General features: G+C 27.7%; 2 protein-coding genes across 3 annotated transcripts in view; one reads left to right on the forward strand and one right to left on the reverse strand.

Annotated features, from left to right (window-relative positions):
* LOC100215166 (interferon regulatory factor 9) overlaps positions 1-8,909 on the reverse strand; it is a 74,884-nt gene extending 65,975 nt beyond the window's left edge. Inside the window, exon 1 of the mRNA XM_065796379.1 lies at positions 8,736-8,909. The gene's annotated coding sequence lies outside the window, so the exon portion shown is untranslated. The remainder of the gene's footprint in view (positions 1-8,735) is intronic.
* Positions 8,910-9,203: 294 nt separating this feature from the next.
* Positions 9,204-24,000, forward strand: part of LOC136079814 (uncharacterized) — a 38,323-nt gene continuing 23,526 nt past the window's right edge. Inside the window, exon 1 of one of the 2 annotated variants that reach the window (XM_065796381.1) lies at positions 9,204-9,636. The gene's annotated coding sequence lies outside the window, so the exon portion shown is untranslated. Of the gene's footprint in view, positions 9,637-15,236; positions 15,316-24,000 lie in introns of those variants that run through there. The other variant, XR_010638243.1, reaches the window with a different exon arrangement.

Consider the following 24,000-nt stretch of genomic DNA (forward strand, 5'->3'; position numbering starts at 1 on the left):
CAAAATGACCCATATAAAGAGTATAGTATCACTCCTGCAAAATTAAAATGCATCGGTCATGTGCAAAAACGTCTTGGCACTTGCCTGAGGTGAATAAAACTCGCCTGAATCAATAAAAAGACACAGACCTGTCTGCAGGGTAAGGTTAAACTTACAGAATCAGTAATAAACTCTTTCCAAAACTATTATGGTTTAGCAATTAGAGACAATGTTGATAGTTTATATGCTATGGAGAAAGCGATTGGGGCAGTACATTTTCACTGCACTAAATTTGATGATCAAGAATACCAACAAAGAATGGGCCCGCGAAATGAAAATAGTTGGTGCAAATATCACTAAGATAAGATTTATGGTACAACCACATACAAAGAACATATACCATTATCAATAGAAATTTTTAATTTATTAAACCCAATTTTTCAGGACTTATCAGCAGATGAATTGCTTACAAAGTTTCTTTATGGTCGAACGCAGAATGCAAACGAGGCGCTCAATTTAATAATCTGCAAACGCTGTCCCAAATTAATTTTTTTGAACCCATCAACAACGGAAATTAGACTAAATTTTGCTTTATTAAATTTTAATGATGGTTCGAGTGGTTTTTTTTTTGTTATTAGAGTTTAGTCTTTTTGGTTATGCAACATCAATCATAGCAAAGCAAAAAAGTTCAAGCTATATATTTTTGTATGCTTTTTGAGTAACTTTAATTTTAATATCGCAAAATCTCAAAATATACTTTTTCACTAGTAATCAATGATTGCGAAATGATAACTTTTTAAATAGTTATGCAAAAGTGCTGAATTTTTCACAGATCGTTCTTCATATTATTAAAATTCATTTTTTATCAATGCACTTTAGATTTTTTTCAATGCACTTTAGATTTTAAAATTTTTTTATATTAGTGTTTTTTAGCTTGCTTACTTTTTAGTGTTTCATGCACAATTTCTAAAATATTTATTTGTTTTCATTTATTTTCTCTCAACTGAATTATGTTACTATGAATAAAAATGTTCCAAACTTCATGCTAAAACGACTTGTAGATTTTAAGTAATTACTTTACAAAAGTTCGGTTATTTTCTATTTTTTTGGATTAATCCAGGTTAAAGTTTTGAAGTTTTATAGCATTTTTGAAAATTATTTCATATTGGGTATTTATGTTATAAAAATAAAAGTGTGCTCTATTCCAATTAGATTATAATATATCTTAGAGTACCACCTTAAACCAGATTGGTGTACAAACACTAACTATAAAGTTCACAATTTTTCTTAAAATTTCTAGGTTCTCACCAGTAAGGCCATGATGAGATCCCAAAATTTGAAAAATCGAAGTGGTATTGTTAGCAATCAACTGTGACAGACTGGTCCAATTTCCAGCATTGCTAACCTAATAGGCAGTACTCCAGTCTTTATTGATTGACAAATTTGATAAGCATAGCTTTGGTCAGTGCTTAAATCCTTAATAATCTCCTGACTGAGATGAATCAAAGGAGGATAAAAATTTATCTTGACAATGTTTGTATTAATTTCAATCTCAGTTGCTGTGTCAGGCATTTTTCCAAGTTGTCGAGACCATTTGTTATAAGATAGCGTTGCACAATCTTAATGTTCAAATAGATGTCTTAACCCTAATTCACCAGTATGTAAATCACAACAATCTAAACTAATCTTTTATTTAATTTTTTTTCTACCCATTGCATGACTCCACCTGCCCAACCAGTATTAACATTTGTACTGTCTCCTCCAATGGCCAGGAGATGTTGGTTTTGATTTTTACTGTGTGATTAGTCAACCAAGTGGTCTGCAATAACTTTAGCTTTTTTTTGTAATTAGTCATATCTGGAACAAAATAAAAAAGATAGTCCCCAAGATTTTTAATAAGAGAGAAATGTTCTTCTTTTACAAAATAGGAAAAATTATTTCATTCACTTATAAAATAATAAATCACTTATAAACATTTTTGTGGCATCTAATCTCCCGTTAAAAAAAGACATAAAACTGGCTTTTTTCTAGGTCTAACTCAAACTGATTTTCGAACTTTTTTGCTAACTTTTCCTGAGTTATTTTGACCTTATTATTGTCTATAATGAGATGACAATCACTCTCGCTTATAAGCTTTGCATCTATCAAAGCAGCTGTGGCTATTTCAGCAGCTTCTCTTAAGCTTGTTTGGTGTCTCATGGTAGCCAGAGCAATTTTTTTAATACTCATAGTATTATAAATTGAACATGTTTCAGATTCAAAGAAGATTTACTTGATTTTGATTATCAACTTGGATTATATTCTGTTCACAGTCACCTTTAAATGTTGAAAAGCAGCTAATTACATAAGTTGTTTCAACAGTTTCATGATGTAGATGTTCCTAAAAAATAAAGCAAATTCTTTTTATTTCAAAAAAGTATTTTAAACAAAACTCTTTCGTGTGTCTTTCTTAATTCCATTATATTAAAAAATTTGCACAAAAGAGAATTGCTTATAATTGTCATTCAAATTAAGTTATTGTTTAACAACTTATTAAATAAGTTAAGGATAGCAATAATAGATCATCTTATAACTAAAAGTGTTCCATGATCAAAATCGTAGCGAATTTTAGTCTATTAGAGTTTTAGTCGAATTTTAGGCGAGCAAAGAAAGTTTTCAAAGTATTCTGAACTGAAATCTCGCAACTTAAGTTGAATTCTCTTTTTCAGGTGGTTAAGATTTTGTGCTTTGAATTCATTGGAATAGACTCTCTGTTTTAGGCAAGCCTAAAACTTCTCAATGGGCCTTAGTTGCGGTACATTTGGTGGATTATCATCCTTAGAAACATAGGTTATATTAAACTTCTTTTAAGTTTCAATTGATAGCTTTGTATAATGACAGCATGCAACATCAGGCCAAAATATTTACTTGCTAATTTTCAATTTTGTCTTTATCTTGACTATAAAAGCTATCGTTTCAAATTCATTTGACAGTCGAAAATAATTTTTCAAAAAATTTAAGAGTCGTTGTTTTCAATTAATTATTTGAATTTCAGAGCTTTCTAGTGCCTCCTTCCTTTAGAAATATTTAAGCTCATGCATGTTGTAATATTTTATAAACATAACTTTTATGAATTCCATATTTTAATGCAAACTTTCTCTGGGAGATTCCAACTTTATTTTCAGCCTTGTTAATAAGTATGGTTTTCTGCCGCTTCCCGACTCTCTTTTAAGGTCAATATTGTCGTCAACTCTTTCAATAAAATTATAAATTGTTTACATTGCAACTTTCATTTGCATAAAATGATGCACTGTAAATGTTTTCCCTTTGCCAATGTTATCTAAATAGAAGTTTCCAATAAGGTTTCGTTTGTCGTTTTCTTTAATTCTATCCATTTTATTTATATAACTTTAACTGTCAAAGTCAGTATCAGATTATGAAATAAGAATTTCTAGTGAATATATTTAATTTTGAACTGCAGAAATGTTCGAACTTGTTCGAGAGTTTCGAACGTTCAAATTTTTTTGCAAATATTTAGTAGCCTCGTCTTATAAGATTCACTCCTATCTGCACCACCAGTATGAAAAGTTCCACCTAATATAATGAATAATTGAAACACAGCAAGCACAAACACGTCTTTTTGAGTCTAAAATGTTAACACCTTTTAGACGTTTAAATTTAGATAAATATAAGACATCTAATAGTAGTTATCTTTGAGACGACGAATATGAGCTCGTATTTGTTGTTTCAAAAACGACTATCATTATATGTCTTATAGTTATCAAAATTTAGGCACCTAAAAGGTGTTAACATTTTAGATTTTAAAAAGACGTCTAAAAGACGTGTTTGTGCCGGCTGTGAACCATCCACCTAATATAATAAAAGAAATCTCTCGCACTATTCAGTTAAGATTATCGACTATGGCAGTAAATAAAACTGTCTTTAACAATGCTATTCTTCCGTATGAAGAGGCTTTACGTAAATCAAGATACAGTTCAAAACTCAACGACCAACTGCAAATAAACAAAAACCAAAAAACTATTTTATGCGTAAAATTATATGGTATTAACCCTCGTTTAGCAAAGATGTTGAAACTAAAATTGGATATCGCTTCTTTGCTTTAATTGATCTACACTTTCCAGTAGGACACAGGCTTCATAAAGTTTTTATTCGAAACTATATTACAGCATAGTTTAGATTAAAAACTTTATGCTATGGTTGCATGTCTAATGTCAAGTTATAATTAAATGCACAAAACAACAAGATTTTACAACGCGATAAAAATGTAACATTAAAACAATGCAACTGCATAGACAAAAAACTATTAAATAACCAACGCCTTTCCACTAATATCGTATACCAAGCCACTGTAAGTTCTGGAGATGCTGAATTCAAAAGCAAAGTTTATTTCGGTATGAACGAAACCGCATCTAAATACAGATATGCCAACCATATAAATATTTCAATGCACCAAAATATAAAAAAGTAACTGAACTTTTTAAAGAAATTTAAAAACTAAAATCTAAAATAATAAAACCTGTGATTACATGGAAGAAAATAGCACAATGTAAGCCCTACAATCAAGCATCAAAAGTTTGTAATCTTTTCACCAGAAATTTCATATATATTATCATACAGAAAATAAACTTAACTTAGTAATAAAATATAAAAAAGTATTAAAGTGCCTGCATTCAAAGAAATCTTTATTTTCCTTATTCGACACCAGGTATTAAAATTTTTGACATCTTTTTGTTTTGTTTTATTCTTGTAACGTCAAAACTCGCTCAACTGTAACTTTAATAAGTATTTTTTAAACGGTTTTTAATTTACGAATTATACACAATGGCTGATAATTGCCGAAAAGCATGAAACTCAGAGTTCCATCAAACGTTGTTTTTATTCATATATATATATAAATATATATACATATATATATATATATATATATATATATATATATATATATATATATATATATATATATATATATATATATATATATATATATATATATATATATATATAGTTCTATAGTTTGTGGTCTTTGGGAAGAGCGGAAGGAAAAAAGTGATTCTTACGCCAACACATACGTCACTTTTAATTACTTTTGACTTTCGTCCAACATTTTCGTGTTGGACGAAATTAAAAATTATTAATTTAATTACAAATAAATCGTTTTTTAAAAAAACCACAAAAACGCAAATTTAATTGACCAGAATGTTTTTAAAAACATTCTGAATGTTTTTAACAATATAAACAATGTTTTTATTTTTATTTTTTTTAATAAAATGTTTTTGTTTTTAATTTTCTTAATAAAATGTTTTTATTTTTATTTTTTTACTGTAAATCATGCGAGGAGTGTTGCTACATCGACTATCTTATAGCCTGACTCGCAAGGGAGTGCTGCTACATCGACTGACAAATAGCCTGATTCGCAAGGGAGTGCTGCTACATCGACTGACAAATAGCCTGACCCGTAAGGGAGTGCTGCAACATCAACTATCTTTTAGCCTGACCCGCAAGAGAGTGCTGCTACATCGACTGAGGGTTTGGTTGGGGCAGGCAGTCTACCAATTAATAAAAAAAAAAATTCCGGTCTTGCATTTTATATATACATATATATATATAGATATATATATATATATATATATATATATATATATATATATATATATATATATATATATATATATATATATATATATATATATAAATATATATATATATATATATATATATATATATATATATATATAAATATATATATATATATATATATATATATATATATATATATATATATATATATATATATATATATATATATATATATATATATATATATATATATATACAGTTGAATCCCGTTAACTCGGACCCAGGATAAGTCGGACGGAATTTCAGTTTCCCTTGAAAATTCTTTATCAATTTTCTGTAAAATCACCTGCTTAAATCGTACCCTGGTTAAGTCGTACCATTCGCTAATTTGTACTGTTTTTTGAGGCAAAAATTGTACTGTTTTCCCTTCGGCAAAAAACTTCGCTTAACTAGGACTTTTATTTTGAATATGCATATAAGTGCGTATAATAACAAATCTTCAAATACTTCAATAAAAATTTCAAACTTTAAACGCTCGAAAATAAAATGCTTTTCCATCAAATATAATTAAACATAGTTAAACATTTTAACGGAGAGCTTTCGATTCAGTTAAGCTTCGATTAAATTCCATTTGTTTATATTACATTAACAATTTAAAAATATCAATTAAAATTGTAAACTTAGAACGTTCGAAAGTTAATTACTTTAGCGTCAAACATAATTTAACGAACTAAACATTTTCATTGATATCTTCGATTCGGTTGTACTTCGATCAAGGTTTCTCTACTAAAAATGTCGAAAGTTGCTAAAAGAAAGCTATGAAGTAGAACTTTAACAGAAAAATACAAAATACTAAATGAACTCGACAAAGGAGAACCATCTGTATCTTTATCAAAGAAATATAGAATTCCAATGCAAACATTGTCTGGATAGTCAAAAGAAAAAAACAAAATATATTCAGAAATCGAAAAAAATAAAACTTCTGCGAAAAGAGTGCGGATGCGTGTCTCCCTAAATGAGAATTTGGATAAAGCATGTTCTATGTGGCTTTTAAACACCCAACACCAAAACATTCCTGTGTCTGGAACCATTTTCAAAGTCAAATAAATTTATGCTGATTTCAAAGTTGCTTTTCTTACATTTCATAGGTGAAAGTCAAGATGTTACTAATGAAATGACCGTTCCTTGGAGGGAAACAACTTTGCCGACAATATTGTCTCGTTGTAACTCGCGTGATATATTCAATGCAGATGAGTTCGGTTGGTTTTATAAAGCACTTCTAAAAAAAAGTATGCATTTGAAAGGTGAGAAATGTAGTAGAGGTAAGAATTGCAAGATACAACTAACTGGGCTTGCTGCAGCCAACATGTGTGCAGAAAAACTTCCGATGTTTATTATTAGTAAATCAAACAAACCCCGGTACTTTAAAGGAATTAGAAGCAATCCATGTCGTTACCGTGCGCAAAAAAAGAGCTGGATGACATCTGAACTATTTGAGGAGTGGGTTAGGGAAAACGAAAGTTTGCATTAGAAGGCCGTAAGGTAGCATTGGTTATTGATAATTGCACCGCCCATCCGAATATTGAGAATCTTGAATTGGTCACACTCTACCCTTGTTAATTTTTCGATGTTTACTCAGAGTGGTGAAGTTGGAAGAGTAGTTTTGAATGTTTCAAAGCTGTTTAAAAAAGAATTGTGCGAGTCACTGAAACAAACATCAATTTAGGAATTTTTTCGTTTATAACATATATTATTTATACAAAAATATATATTTTCACATAAGATTATATTGTTGAATATATATGTACATAATATTTATATATCAAGGAACATTCGGTAAGTCTTGAAATTTCAATAAGTCGGACATTTTCAAAAAGTCCGACTTAACAAGAGCTTTGCTTAATTCGCACATTCGCTAAGTTGGACAAAAAAAATATACCTCTTTAGAGTCCGAGTTAAGGGGATTCTACTGTATATATATATATATATATATATATATATATATATATATATATATATATATATATATATATATATATATATATATATATATATATGTATATATATATATATATATATATATATATATATATATATATATATATATATAAATATATATATATAGTGCCGTTTGTGGCAGCCGCTATAAACGGCCAGCCAACAACTTCACGACATGTTAATAGTAGCTAGTCATTGACGAGCCACTTTTGGCGGCAAACCGATGAGCAAAAATACAGTGTACCGCTCAAAATGTCTATATCGGATTACTAAAATTCTACTAAACAATGTTTGCATATACATATACATATATGTATATATATATATATATATATATATATATATATATATATATATATATATATATATATACATATATATATATATGTATATAAATATATATATATATATATATATATATATATATATATAGATATATACATATATACATATAAATATATAAATATAAAATATAGATAAAAAGAAATGCATATACATATAACACATATACATACATACATACGTGCATACATATACATGCACATATAATACACATATATATACATATAATATTTGTATTATTTTCAACTAGACTTACATTCATCGATAAATTTTAAATTTTATAGTAAAATATTTTAACGTTCCAAAATTGTGATCATATAAAGTTTGAACCCCGCTTAATTTGATGGGGTTGCAAACTCTAAGAGATAATACTATGAAACTTAAAATTTATCGATGAGTAAAAGTCTAGTTAAAAATAATACAAAACATATTTCATCAACTTGTTGCTCTCACGTTTGGAGCAGGTGGGGCTAAACTTTTGGGGCTTTATTTTCCCAAGCTCCATTCATCGCAATTTTTTGTAATATATCAGGCCCGCAGTAGCAAAAATTATATTTAAGGGGAAGGGGGGCGGTGGGCAATACTAATGTGTATGTCAAATAGTTGTAGGTCAAAACATTTTGTTAAAAGAACTTACGCCGAAATTACGATTATAAATTAGGTCCTTTCATTATTTGTAATCGCTTGGTTTTTTTAAAAACTAATTTCAAAGTTATTATTATGTATATATATATATATATATATATATATATATATATATATATATATATATATATATATATATATATATATATATATATATATATATATATATATATATATAAAGTTGAAACTCATACCTCGTGTTTGCGTTGTTTATATTTATTCACTACTTTATTCACATGTATGGTAAAAACAACTTTAATAGTATTAGCAGCAAGGCTGTTAGATTGCTTCGTTTATGAAACTCTTCTATATTAATCTACTATGTTCGATTGTTTTAATTTTTTTTTATATTATTATCTGAAAATGCTAATATTGTTTTTATAACATAAAGTGGAATATGTAAAAAAAAAAAAAAAAAAAAAAATGAAAAAATAAGTGAATTAGTTATCTTTATAAGGATTTCTGAGCTTAGTCTATTTAACGCATAACGAGGTTTTATGTTTTTTTGTTATTATTAATCATGTATGTGTTATCTGCAACTAGCGTGAGAGAATTTGTTTATTATTTGTAGTCAAAAGAAAACTGAGTGTAATTTGAATCTTTTAATGCTTTGTTTTTGCGGCGGAAATTCTGATATTACAATTTTTCTTTATTTTTTATGTGTTTTTTTGATTGAATTTGATTAAGTATGCAATATTTATTTTCGATGATTTCCATATAACGACATATATAACTCCAACTGAAAATACTGCAAGAAAATAAACCTTCAGGATAATTGTAAAACAAAATATGGCAAGGTTAGCCATACATTAAAACGCAAACACTGAAAATGTGGAAACTTATTGTAAAAACTCAAACTGAAGAGTAAATACAACTTAATTAACTGGTATAAAATTCAAGCTGACTTTCCTACTAGCTAATGGCTCGTTATCATTTCAAATTAATTAAAAAATATCAAGTTTGCTATAATTTTGCTTAGAATTATAGAAGAAATACTAGCTTTAAGGAAAATAGAAGAAGCTGTTCACAATTCAACCGTAGAATACAAGTTCATCGGTCTTTCATAAGTAATGTTAATTTAAAAAAAGCACAAAGGTAAGCGTAAATATACATTTTTCAAATAAGTAAAAAAGCTAAAATGCAATGCCATTATTAGTATTTTTTAAAAAACTCTAAATATAACACGTGCTTGCGCGCTGACTCAACGTTAGCGCGAGTTTTGTTTACATGGTTTTTATATACTTTCACGCTATAGAAATACAAATTACGGTAAACTAAAAATTTTTTAAAAAATTATCAAAAGCATATGTGCAGTACTGTATTTTGGGCAAAAAGAACTGTGCAATGCGAACCTCTTGAACATCATCTTACCATATATATCTTATCACTTTAAATATTTATAAAGATTTACCAAACATTATTTTTATGTATAAAATGACGCACGATACATCTCCAAAAATACTTTAACATTCGTGCAATTTCCAAAAAAGATTCAAGAAATTTTCAAAAAACACAATTGTTTCAAAAATATATTTAAAAAGTTTTGTTTTGAAATTTAGCATGAAATACAATTTTAAATAAAGATTTTTAATTTAATACAAAAAAAAATATAAAAGCGAACCTAAAAACATTTCATTTCTATTAGACTTTAAATATTTAGTATATTATTCTATATTTTCATTTCGTATGTAAACACTGAAAAAATTGCAATGTAAACAATGCTGGTAATAAGACGATTTGTGTCTTTGTCTGGCTCTGAGTAAAACTTCTGTCTATAACACATAATGGCGAAATTTTGCAAAACAGTCTAATTTCTACAGATTTTATTAATTAATGTAGTTGATTTAAAGAGAGAGTTTTTATCATAAATAAAAAAAATAGACAAAGAAGTATTTTTAGTGAAAAGAATATTGTGAAAAATAGCTAAAGCTGCAAAGAAATCCAAAAGCATAGATTATATGATAACATTTACAAAAGGGTAGTAAGAGATATGGTCTAATAATAGTTAATAAAGATGTTTGTATTGCAGCTTTTTGAATTAAGTGTTCTGAAATTACAATATTAAGTAAACGCAAGGAAAAATTGGTGTCTCATATTTTGTTTTGTAGCTAACTAGTTTATTATTGATACAACGAGGTGTTCTAAAATTGCAAAACTGAGTAAACGCAAGGAATTATTGGTGTCTCATACTTTATTAATGAAAGCAAACAGAATAAAATGAAATTTAATTCCTTAAAATAAGATTGTAACGTATAACAACAACATTATGTATATCTAACAATTGTGTATTTAAGTTTTGTGGCCGTTTATCAATCAATATTAGCTTAAATTCTTTAATAATTTTAAAATCATAGATAATCAACCAAAGCCTAAAAAACCGAAGAGTGAAAACAAAGTTTTACATTTTATTTAGCTGTCTATTGGCATAGTTTTAATGTTTGACTAATTTAAGACTCTTATAGTGTCCCTACATTATTTTCTGAAAAGTTTATATTATTACTAGAAATATTGAAATAAAGATAGTGTTACCCAGATTAGTATTTGAGAAAAAATCTGGAAATTTTTTTTGTTAATTTTTTCAACAAATCGCACAATATCTATTTTTAAATATAATTTTCTTATCATGGGATTAAGAGTAATTAAAGTTTAACATTGATAAATGATCACAGCATTGAAGAAACCATCAGTTGGCAGATCAATCTAAAAATTCAGATTGGATCCATAGAAAATCTTTTCAATATAAATGCTTTCAAGAAAATTTAAAATATTTGTAAGATGTTAAAAGATTCAACTTTATTTGTTGAAATAAAATGAAACTTTCAGTAATTAAATTAAACAATTTAAAAGTGGTGTTATTTATTAGTCGGTTCCATTAAAGATCTTATTTTAATAAAAAACAATTTACAGATATTACTGCAGCGTCTCTTTGTTACGAAGGATTAAAAAAAAAAAGTTATACAAAACCTCATAACTAATATACAATATTAAAATAAAATTACATACAACAGTTAGTCTTTTATTGAAGGGCTGTTCAAAAAAATGGAATGCGCATCTAAGCTTTAATACTAATCTTTTCTGTTATAATAGATGTTTGTAATAGCATGTGGTAAATTTCTACCACAACCCTCATTCTTCCTTAAAAGTAACTAAAAGTTTATTTACTTAAGCTTTTAAAGTCAATGTTCTTCAGGTTTCTAAATTCCGGATTTCTCTTTAAAAGTAGCTGAAGTTAATTTAAATTACGTTTCTAAGTTCCTAATTCCTCCTTAAAAGTTGCTAAAGTTTATGTACTTAACGTCTCTAAATTCCTAATTTCTCCTTAAAAAAAGCTAAAGTTTATTTACTTCAAGTCTCTTAATTCCTGATTTCTCCTGAAAAGTAGCTAAAGTTTGTGTACTTCATGTCTCTAAATGTTAGAACAAAGCTTATTCAAACCTGTAGTGTTTTCATTAAAAGAAACACACACACACACTTTTATATTATAACAGTTTTTTAAAAAAACTTTCATTATGTGAAAATTTTCTGTAAAAAAAAATCTAAAATGTATTTCATAAAAACATTATAAGCATAAAATTGTTCATTTTCTACATCATTGTATTATTTCATATGATATCTTTTACATATCATATCATAAAACATTTTTTTTCAATATCTTCACTTCCAAAAAGGCTACAAGCAACCGCTATTAAAGTTGGAAGTTACTGGATGAGAAAAAAAAGCAAGTTTGTAAAGATAACTTTTGCAGACTACTTTAAAGATTTCAAATTATATGAATTAGAAAAACAAGATAAACGAAGCGAATTCCAAAGTGCTGATGTTAGAGGAAATAAACTTGATTAATAAAAATTTTTGGAGCGCATAGGAATAGTCACAGTAAAATGATAACTTAATTGAATAGTAAGTAAAACGAGAGCGAATATTAGAACATGGCACAAGAGACGCTAGCTCTTTATAGCAGCGCCCGTTATAGTATTTATAGAGAAGCAACATTACGACAATATGACAATAGATAAAAATTGGCTGCAAGAGCAGGTCCAACTACACTTACGTTACTTTTTTGCACCTTGTCTGAAAGAAAAAAAGGACGTCATTAAAAGATCCGCATAAGACAACATTATTCCAACAACAGTATGAGTTAAAATTCATCAGCCTCTGAGACTCAGTTCTCAGTTCTGCTAGAGCAACATGCTCTAGCAGAACTGAGATTCTTTTTAAACTCAAATGCCACCTTCAAGCAATCAGAGATTTTCTTATCAAGACAAGAATAAATAGTAATACTATCAGCAAACAATGGCACCTTAAGATGTAAGAATTTCTGGGAGATTGTTTATAAAAATTAAAAAAAGGATGGGGCCAAGGATACGACTTGTGGAACCCTGAAGTTACAGGATATCAAGAAAAGTGCTGTCCATCAAGGACCCCTTTTATACTACAATTGGTAAGGAAGCCCAAGTAGCAAACAATATTGGCGCAATATTAGGGCAATATTATCTGCAATATTGGAGCAATATTGCAGATAATATTGCCCTATATCGCACTAATATTGCAATGTGAACATTTTGCCAAAATCGGCCAATATTGGCGCTACAATATTACGCCAACATTATTAAGTTAATATTGGCAACATATTCACTTTGCAATATTGGCGCGATAATGTTAACAATATCACGCCAAAAATGGGCAAATAATCCTGGTCATTAATGGCGTAATATAGTTTACAATATTATCCCAATATTGTTAACTATATGAAGCCAATATTGAGTATTTCGGTTGAATTTTTATTATTAAAAATAATAAAAAACAAATTTGTCTTTTAAAATTTTTAACAATCAAAATTTATTACAGTTTTCTTGTTTAAAAAATGCTATAGCACCAGGCTGCATTATCTTTAAATCAAATCAAACAGGTTATAGTCTAGAAGATGACAATAATCATAGAACGTTTTTTAAAAAAATTTTAGATTATTAAATTTATTTAAAGTTATATGAAACAGATACAAACGAAAAAAAACGTACAGAGTAGGGGGGCTCCAAAAACCAAAATTGTTCACAATGCTTTAGGGGTAGAGCCGAAAACTTGTCTCTACAGATGAGTAACTTCTGTGCAAAATTTCGTCACTCAAAGACAATGTCTTCTGTTCTGGCAAGGGACATGAGATTTCAAAAATTTATCAAAATATCCATATATTTATATATAAAAACTTTTTTTTTAAACGTCACAGCACTTTGTGGTAATGTGCAAAAAATGGTTAATGGTTAATCTTTGTATGGTTAATTACTATGCAAAGCTCACACCCCACGAGTATACAGAACGATAATATTTTGCTCTTTAGCCGGCAAACAAATTTAATGAATTGAAGGGGATGGTCAAGCAAAGCTCTGATTGCTCTCTGTAGAGGAAAACTCTTAACCCTAAAACACTAAAGATTTCTTCAACTTTTGAGAAGCTGGTAGACAGTTCTTTAGTGTCACTTTTATTTCAACCTGCAACCATTTAGACTTGAGGCATAGATAATTCTTCTTCATCACTATCAACATCCGTTTCAATGCTTGATGTAAACTCTAACGTTTCTGTCTGTTTTAAAGCAGTTTCATAACTGTCAAAAAATATAAAATAAAGCTGTTTAAATCAATAGCATCTTGCACATGTGTAACTTAAAATTAAATAAGCAAAAACAATATTGTAATTAAGTCAATATCCAGAATAATAAAGTATTCTTATTTTCAGCTGACTCCAGTTACTTTTAGAAGTAAGTTTGGCTTCACGTATGGAAGCTAAAATGTATGATGCTTGCAAGTGATTTGGCCAGTACACCAAACTTTCATTGATCAACCATGAAAAACGGATTACGTTCATGGCACACATGTTGTTATTTTTTTAATTAAAAAAATCAGCCACAGAAAATTTTCGAACTTTATTGCCATCTTTAATTCAACGGTACAACAACTAAAAAAATTTACAAATAAATATATATTAAAAAAAACTTCAAATTAATTTTTTTTTAGATTATTATTTTTTTAACTGAAAATATTATTCTAAAACTTATTAAGCTTCATTTTTTAATGTAAAATCACTTTTTATTTCAAGTAAAGTTGGATTATTGGTTAGTAAAAGAAAGTGAATTTTAAAGTTTGTGTGGTTTGGACAGGTTTTCATAAAAACATTTTCTTGTTTAAATATGAGATTTAGAAAGTGTTAAGAATATTTATTACATTCTTTTTTTATCAATGTTTTCTTTGTCCAGTTTAGGTTGCTTTTACTACGGCTAAAGAGCCGTAGCCAATGCACACTGAAGACAACCAACTTGAGACTCTTGCTTCTTACCATGAGGTTACGAGATTCGATTGATAATGAGATTAAGATCTCATGGTCAATTGAAAGAGTTAGCCTGACATAAAAGATAAAATTTAAAATACAATTTATAAGTTATATTATATAAATTTTTTTAGATACAGAACACTAAAATGAAGTGTTTAAAGTATACAAATCTAAAAATAATAACAAAAACATTATTTGGTGATTAATTATTTAGTAAAATAATTAATTTTATATTAATTTTTTTTTATCATGAAAAAAGTATACTCTGTAATGAAGAGCTTGTTTTCTGGCATACTGCAGTAAACACACAGTGAATTGCATAACTTTTCTATTTAAGATTTAAAAAATTATAAACAGAATTTGTCATTTAAATTTTAAGGTTGGTTTCATTAAGATATGATATGTAAACAAACCTGACATTGGAATATTTTAAAAATCTTTAAGCAAATAACTATGGTAAGAGATTTATTCTAACATATTGTGATTATTATTGTTATTATAATTATTATTATTATCTAAGGTTATAATATTACAAATAAAATAATTAGACATATAAAATAAGTCTATCAATCTTTTATTCTTTTGTATCTCCTTGTATCGGTGTAATCATTTATATATAATCGTACATTTGATGCTCCCAATATGCATCTAGATATTTTTTAAACGTTGTGACAGATGTTGAACATAATTTTTTAGATGGTAGACTATTCCACAAATTTTTAACTCGCATACTAAAAAAGTTTTTGCGTACATCTGCCTTACCAAATATCTTTTTCAATTTATAAGCGTGACCGCATGTGTTGATGGATAAAATACTGGATGATAATTAATAAGGATGCAAAAGGGTTGTAACTACATCAATAAAGATTGTTAATGCATTTGTAAGTTTCCACCATGTCTTTACGTTAAAAAAAGATTGCTAGTTAAATTTAGTCTCAGTAGTTTTTGGTTCTAAATGAGTCCAGTCAGGCCAAAAACAGATTTACTAAACTTGCGTAGAACATTTTTAATTAATTGTTGATCTTTTTAAAGCCAAGGATAGAAGACAGAGCTGCAAGAATCAAGGCGAGGACGAACAGAGAAATTAAACAAAGCACTAAATGTTGAGATATTGAGATTAACAAGTGATTTTTTGGTTATTCCAACAATTTTATTGGCGACGTTAATCTTTGTACTCACAAAAAAAGAAAAAAATTAAAATAATGTCAACGAAGACACCAAGGTCTTTATCGACGGAAAGAAAATCATTGAAAAATATCATAGAAGTAAATACAAGGGGAACCCACTATTTACTTTCATCCATTCTGAATATGTACCACTAACACTGATACTCTGCTGCCAATCTCTTAGGTAACATTCTCTTCAATTGCTTTCATCAATTCTACAAGCTTTTAGTTTTAGAAGTAGGGGATAGTGTGAAAGTGTGTCAAAAGCTTTCCATATATCAAGATGTATATTTTCTATATTAGTTTTATTTTCCCAAGCTTATGTCTAAGCGTCAATAGCAGATATTAAGTTTGTTATGATTGGTGTTAAGCTTTTAATAATACTATCATTAACAGATGCCTCACTAAAGCTTATTGCATTTTCAAAGTCGCATTTAAGTAATTCATTACATTTTTCACCATTACTTATTCCGTGAATTTTACTTTATTCTTGCTTAACTAATCTTAATTAAGCAAGAATAAAGTAATTCACACACATATGTGTATGTGAATAGGTCAATAATATATATATATATATATATATATATATATATATATATATATATATATATATATATATATATATATATATATGTATATATATATATATATATATATATATATGTATATATATATATATATATATATATATATATATATATATATATATATATATATATATATATAAATAAATATACATATATAAATAAATATATACATATAAATAAATAAATATATATATATATATATATATATATATATATATATATATATACATATCATTTGATTTAGTGTTGTATGAAAATAATACAAAACTCTTGTTCCTTGAAAAGTGCTCAATATTTAGGAAATTTATTTTGATTATATATAAATTTCAAAACAGAGCGATTTATAATTATAATAAAAAACGATAAAGAAAAAACTTTTATTATGGAACTTTGAGTTTCATGCCTAACGGCAATCATCAGCCATATATTACAAAATTAAAAATTAAACGTTAAAACTACAATTAAAACTACGGTGGCATGAGTTCTAATGACTCCATGAAAACAAAATTTTAAAAGTTTTGAAAGTATAACGTGACGTAAACGTGACGTATTCCAACCAGGATCAATCTCCGGTATCAAAAGAGGAAATAAAGAACTTATTTTTGTGCCGGCACTTCGATATTATTTCACTCCTTGTATTTAATAGATTTTCTCCTTTATACATCAAAATTTGGAACTTCTCGTTCAAACAAAGGTTATAAACTCTTGCTGTTGGATTGTATGGTTTGCATTTTTTAACAATCTTCCATCTGACAAAAGGTGTTAAGGTTTTTTCTTTTAATTTCCATACCTCTTTTGATAGCTCTGTATCATTCTTGTACCTAACTGCATTAAAAGATTTTAAGTGGTTTGCATACCGAACTTTAAAAGGTGTTTCGATAAGTCCAAAATACACTTTTTCTTTATATTCCGGATTGTTTAAATAGATGATGACCTGATAAACAATATTGTTGGAAAGGCAATGGTTGTTCATTGGATATTTTGTTTTGTCAATGCAGTTGCATTTCATTTCATTAGTTTTTGCCTCCTTATGTAAACTGCTTTTATTGTGAGAGTTGATAAAGGATTTTTTATTTGGCATGCAGGAATATCTTATTTTGATTGTGTTTCTATTAAATATTTTACGAAGTCTGTGGTTAACTGGAAAGTGGAGGTCGATGAGGTTCAAAAAACATTTACCAATTTTTGTAACAACATTTGCACTTAAAGGAGGTTTATACCAAATTATCTTGCGTTTATGGTTGCCGTTTGTTGATTTTATACTTGGATGGTATGCAAATTCGCAGTTGTAACCCAATTTTTTCAAGGCTTCTTGAAAAGGAGGAATACTTTCTTTAAAAAACGATTTACTTGACGATGCTGCCGATAATATTAATTCAATAGTCTTAGGAATACTTTTTTTTACACTCGGTGGATGATTAGAACTAATATGTATATAAATCAGTATATATCTGGTTTGCGATATGGCTGAAAAGAACCATCGTTAAGGTTTAGCGTTAAATCGAGATAGTTCACTATTTTCAAATTACATTTAATAGAGATAAGAAGATTGTTATTTTTAAAAATTGTACAAAATGTTTCTTTATCCTCTCCATTTCCTGACCACTTTTATTCTTAAACGTAGTTAGTCCATCATCTCGATATATACCGAAATTGCTTTTATCATAAGACTGCGAGATTTGATGCAAAATAAAAATCCCAACTAATTCACAAATCTCCGCGCTATCAAAGGCCCCCATAGTGACATCGAATAATCCTCCCTTTTTCTTAACCCAGGCAGTTCCATTGCTAAATAATAATGATTTTCTTGCATATAAAACTCTTATGTTCGCTATTTATTGTTAGATGTTGCTCTGCAAAAGTTATTGAATTTTTTAGTAGGTTTTCATTAATCAATGGATACAAATCATTAATATCAAAGACTAAGAACTTACAGAATTGATTTTCTTTTATGGTTTGAAACCAATGTATAACATTTTGAGTGTTTTGCCATTGGTTCAAAAATTCTCTTTATGGTCTTTTAGAGTTATGAAACAATCTGCAGTACCGTTAATTTCGATTTTATTGTATACATCATGGTTGATTAAAATTTTTTTACCTTGTATATTTACTTGATCTTTTGATCGCCACCGCAATTCTAATTGTAACTTTAACGTTTAACTTTTAATTTTGTAATACATGGCTAATGATTGCCGTTAGGCATGAGACTTAAAGTTCCATAATAAAAGTTTTTTCTTTATTGTTTTTAAATATAATTATATATATATATATATATATATATATATATATATATATATATATATATATATATATATATATTCACTTTTCCTCGTGATACAATCTGCCTTAAATCAATTACAATCACTTCTTCTCGTGATTCAAATCGTAAAATTTTGAATAAAAAGCTTTCAATACTTTTACACTTCTTCTCTTGATACGATCAGTCAATATTTTCTCACTTTAATAACTGCATATATATATACAATAGTGAGAAAAAATTACAAACAGTTAAAAACTGATGAGGCGTAAGGACTTATTTTTGTGAATCAATTTGTAAATTTTGAATTTAAAATACTTGTTATACTTATTTACTTTTCAAAACTTAAAATTTTCATTTTATAATCTAATTTTTTCTGTAAAAAACTATAACATAAGGATGTCTGTTTACGTAAAAAAAGATTTAAACTTTAACACGTTAATAGAACTAAAGGACATTATGAATATCCGATAATGTTACGCATGCGTAACAATTTGTAAAAATGTCAAAATTGGCCGTTATTTGACTAAAATTAACAATTAAATATTAAGACAATATTGGCAAACAATATTGCGCTAATATTAGCAAGCCAATATTAGTAAAACAATAATGGCGTATTTTGGTTTGCAAATATTTGCCAATATTGATATGCCAATACTGGCACAATATTGGTATGACAATATTGGCGCAATATAATGCTAATATTGCCATACCAATATTGGCGTTATATTGTTTTCTTAATATCGCCCCAATATTGCGTGAACATTGTTTGCAACCTTGATCGGATTCAGTAATATTATAGATGCTACCTGATGCACCATAAGAAGAGAGCTTATGGAAAAGACCAGCATGCCAAAATTTATTTAAAGCTTTACAAATGTCGAGAGCGTTAGCCTTAACCTCTCCACATCTGTCTAATGCACGATAAAACCTATTGGTTAATATCATTAACAAATTAGCAGTTGAACAAGTACATCGAAATCCATATTCATGATCAGAAAGAAAGTTATTAGATTCAAGATGAGAGATTAAGTGTTTATTAATAAAAGACTCAAAACCTTGCTTATGATAGTAAGAAGACTAATGGAACGGTAACTCCACGAGAAAGATCGCTCTCTAGAATTTTTGAAAATTGGCATAACAGACACCGCTTTCCAGCGGGGTGGAAAACAAGACCTGATAAGCAATTATTAAAGAGTTTTGAAAGTATCAACGACAACTCCGGAAAACACTTCTGCAAGACTATAACAGTTGCGTTGTCCGGACCAAAAACTTTAGACAAGCCTAAGCAAGAAATCAGTTTAGGAACAGAAGCTGGAAAGATACAAAGGTCAGTAAATGGATTCACCTGATTATGGACTATATTAGGTAAAACGCGACTAGTGGAATTAAAATGATAATATTGATGAAAAGTTTTTACCAATAAGTTCAGCTTTGTCTTTAGGCGAGGTTACAAAATTTGAACCAAACAAAAGAGGTGGAATAACAGATTTTCCCTTGTTAAAAATACAGTTAAAGATTCTTCAGATGTCACGAAACCTAATTTTTGAAATGAAATTCCAAATTTTGTAACCAAAGAATAGCGGGCTTTGGCGTTAGACAAAACCTTTTTACAATGGTTTCTAGCAGTAGTAATCAGATGTTTGTTTTTCGGAGAATCGTTTTGCTGACAGATACAAAAATAATAGTTATGATTGGATATTGCAGCAGGGAGACGGAAGATTTCTACCCAAGGGCTGTCAAGAGGAAAATCATAAAAAGAATTTTTGTCGGCTTTTAGGTAGGTGTAAGAGGTACGATGATAAGGTGATTCTGATGGTTTAGAAGAATGAAGTAATAGTTTCAGAGAGATCAAATCGTGATCAGTGAAGCACCTAACCGTGAAAACCGTGAAGCACCTAAACTAACATGAATTTTATCATTTTCAAAACCTAAATCTGTTCAATGCGTAATTTTTTAGAAGATAAATGTTTTATCGCTTGAAAATTGTTTTATTCTAGAAATCAGCAAACAAATTCTAATACTCTTTCACCAACTGCAAAGCACATCGGCTATTATTATGTGCGGAACCTTTGCAGTCCATTTTAACATTACAATCCTCTGCTGTGTTATTTGTACATAGAAAGTTTTTAATAAAATAGCCTACTTAAATAAAGCAAAACAGCCCAATCTTGACATAAATAAAAAATAAAAATTGTACAAACTGTGCAAATGGCTATTCAAAAGCAACGGTTTTTTCAAAAATAATTTTATTCAGGGATTTCTCTTTAAGTAGAACTGAAATCAGTTTGGAGATTTTCAAATAGTCGCATCTCGGTTGCTTCTCTTTGTTTGATAGCGAATGAAAGAAAAAATTTTTATACCTCATTCTTCCTATGAACCAACATAATTTTCTCAACTTGTATTAATGCTAAAGTTTTGTTAATTATCTTTTTAACTTTGGGCCATTGTGTTTGTAGACTAGTGAACGGTGCATAATCAGCAGGTATATCTCTTAAAAAAAAAAAAACTCCTAGACTTTTTATATGATTTAGATTTAAAACTGCAATATATTAAAAATATTTTTCTGACTTGAAACTCTTCTTTTATGAACTTTTTGAAAAGTCTTCAATTCTTCATGTAAGCAAAAATATTTATTTATTCGAGATTTATGATTTAGCAATGACTGTTTTAAAAAGCTTGATAGCCTGCGGTTTCAAAATTATTTCTTGGTGTTAGATCGTTGTTAATGTTTTAAGGTAGTGTTAAGGGTATTAAATGAAAATTACTTTAGACCTTGTGCCACAAGAAAAATTAAAACTTTCCTCTTTTGTTTGTCTATTTTGTTTAGAATAATCTTGTTGAATTTTAGAATCAACAGCTTGGTTTTCATTATTACGATTACTTCATCGTCTTTCTAATTTAGAATATTCTCTTTTAAGATTTCTATGTGGGCTAAACAAACGCGTTTTATCTGTTTCTAATCGAAGTACATTTTTCTGGTTAATCTTTTAATCAGTAAAAATCATATTTTTTTACAAATTCTTATCTCGTTTAGCTAATTCTCATTTGGTTTAGATTTTTTGTTTTGGGTTTGTTTATCCAACGTTAAAACATACATCATAGAAAAATGCAACTTTATTGCAAGCATACGCAACTTTACTACAAATCTTACCATGAGTAAAAAACACAAATCAAAAAAACAAGATATTTTCTTAAAAGTGAACTAAATATGTGGAAAAAATATTCCTAATGTATACATATACCTTTAAACAGGTTTAAAAGGATTGCCTAAACTATCAGAAAGATTACAAAATTTAAAATCTTATCATAGTAAATATTTTAGCTTAAGATATTATTAATGATTTTAAAACTTTAGGAGAAAATATTTCCTTAGTCAGCCAAATAAGTGTTAATGTTGTTAGAAAACAAACTTCTACAAAATTTTTTAAGAACTATTTCAATTACCTGATTCAAATAGAATTCAATATTTATATATATATATATATATATATATATATATATATATATATATATATATATATATATATATATATATATATATATATATATATATATATATATATATATATATATATATATATATATATATATACATATTGATATTTAAGACTGTTTTGTATTATAGTTATAAAACAAAACTCATAGCTGTATTATAATAATAAAATAAAACTCATTTTGTATTATAATAATAAATCAAAACAAATTTATAATCGCATTTTTTTTAATTTATAGAAAACTACATTTCTTTAGTGATACAAATTAATAAAATAATAATTTAAATAAATTGAAAATAGTTTATGTTAAAATTATTTTGGATTTGGTGTGGTGAACCTAGTTAATGTTATATACTTATATATAATAAAATAATAATATTAAGACAGGGCTTTGAAATTAGTACACAGAAAAGTCAATGTAAAAGTGGCAACTATTGGAATAATAAGACATCAAATTGAGTGGAATAGGTAAAATTAAAAAAACTTTAATAATTATTTTTACGTAGTACGTAATAGTCCTTGTCGTGTTTCGTATGCATTATTAGGATTTTTTGTTGTTGTTTAATACGTAATAGTTTATCAAATAACTATAACTGCTATTAGTATCTATATTATCTATTTATTCAGAATTGATCATAGTAATTAATAGTATAATAAGATGCTCATTGTCGAATCCTAGATTATCGTGAAAATCTTATCATTTAGTTTTAAGAACCGCGCGCATCACATGACGTTTTTTTGTATTACTGATTGGTCTGGGTTTGCAACTGCAAGGCATTCTTGTTAATGTCGCTTTTGTTTTTACGTTATAGCAATAATTAGTTGGTGTTTTAAATCACTCTTAGCTCATGCTATTGTATTTTGTTATAAAAGAATATAGATTTTACTAACTCCTTTCCGACTTTTGAAGAGCGCTGATTCGTTTTTTCACTCATCTTCGGCTAGATAGCATGCACAATATTCGGTATTTTTTGCTGTTGTCTTTAATATTTATTAAGCCAAAGTAGAGTGCGTACAGCTGATATTATCTACTTACAAATAAACCCATATTTAACTTAATTTTTATATAAAATCAAGGAGGACTAGGTATAATATTATTATCTTAAATTTAACTAATCCAAATGAAAACTCAGAAATAAACACATTTTCCTTTGTATTAGTTATTTCCTTTAATTAGATCGAAATATCATTTTAATTTATTATTAACAGCAGTGAACCAGAATATTGTTTTACAATCGTGTTGTATTATTGATTTTTTATTTTTACTAAACATTTAATGCATTAATATACAAAATATATATTTTGCAGTTTATAACGGAACAGATTAATCAAAAGAAAAAAACCCATGAAAGTGGCTCTCATAGACGAAAAAAAGTATAACAAAAAATGTCTCAGTTAAATAGCATCTAAATCCAAAAAACTGAAACTTTTTGCCACAAACTGCTTTAAGTCAGAATTTTACTGAACAGCAAATTAATCCAGCGTCACATGAAATTGAATTTATTTTTAAACAAGTTGTACCTAAATCGCCCCTAAAGTTACAAGATCATGTAACATCCAATATTATAACTGTTTTAAGTCAGAATTTCACAGAACATCAAACAAATTAGAATACAGAGTCAAATGAAATTGAA

Source organism: Hydra vulgaris, chromosome 04 (assembly GCF_038396675.1).
Source record: "Hydra vulgaris chromosome 04, alternate assembly HydraT2T_AEP".
In the NCBI taxonomy this organism is placed as follows: domain Eukaryota; kingdom Metazoa; phylum Cnidaria; class Hydrozoa; order Anthoathecata; family Hydridae; genus Hydra; species Hydra vulgaris.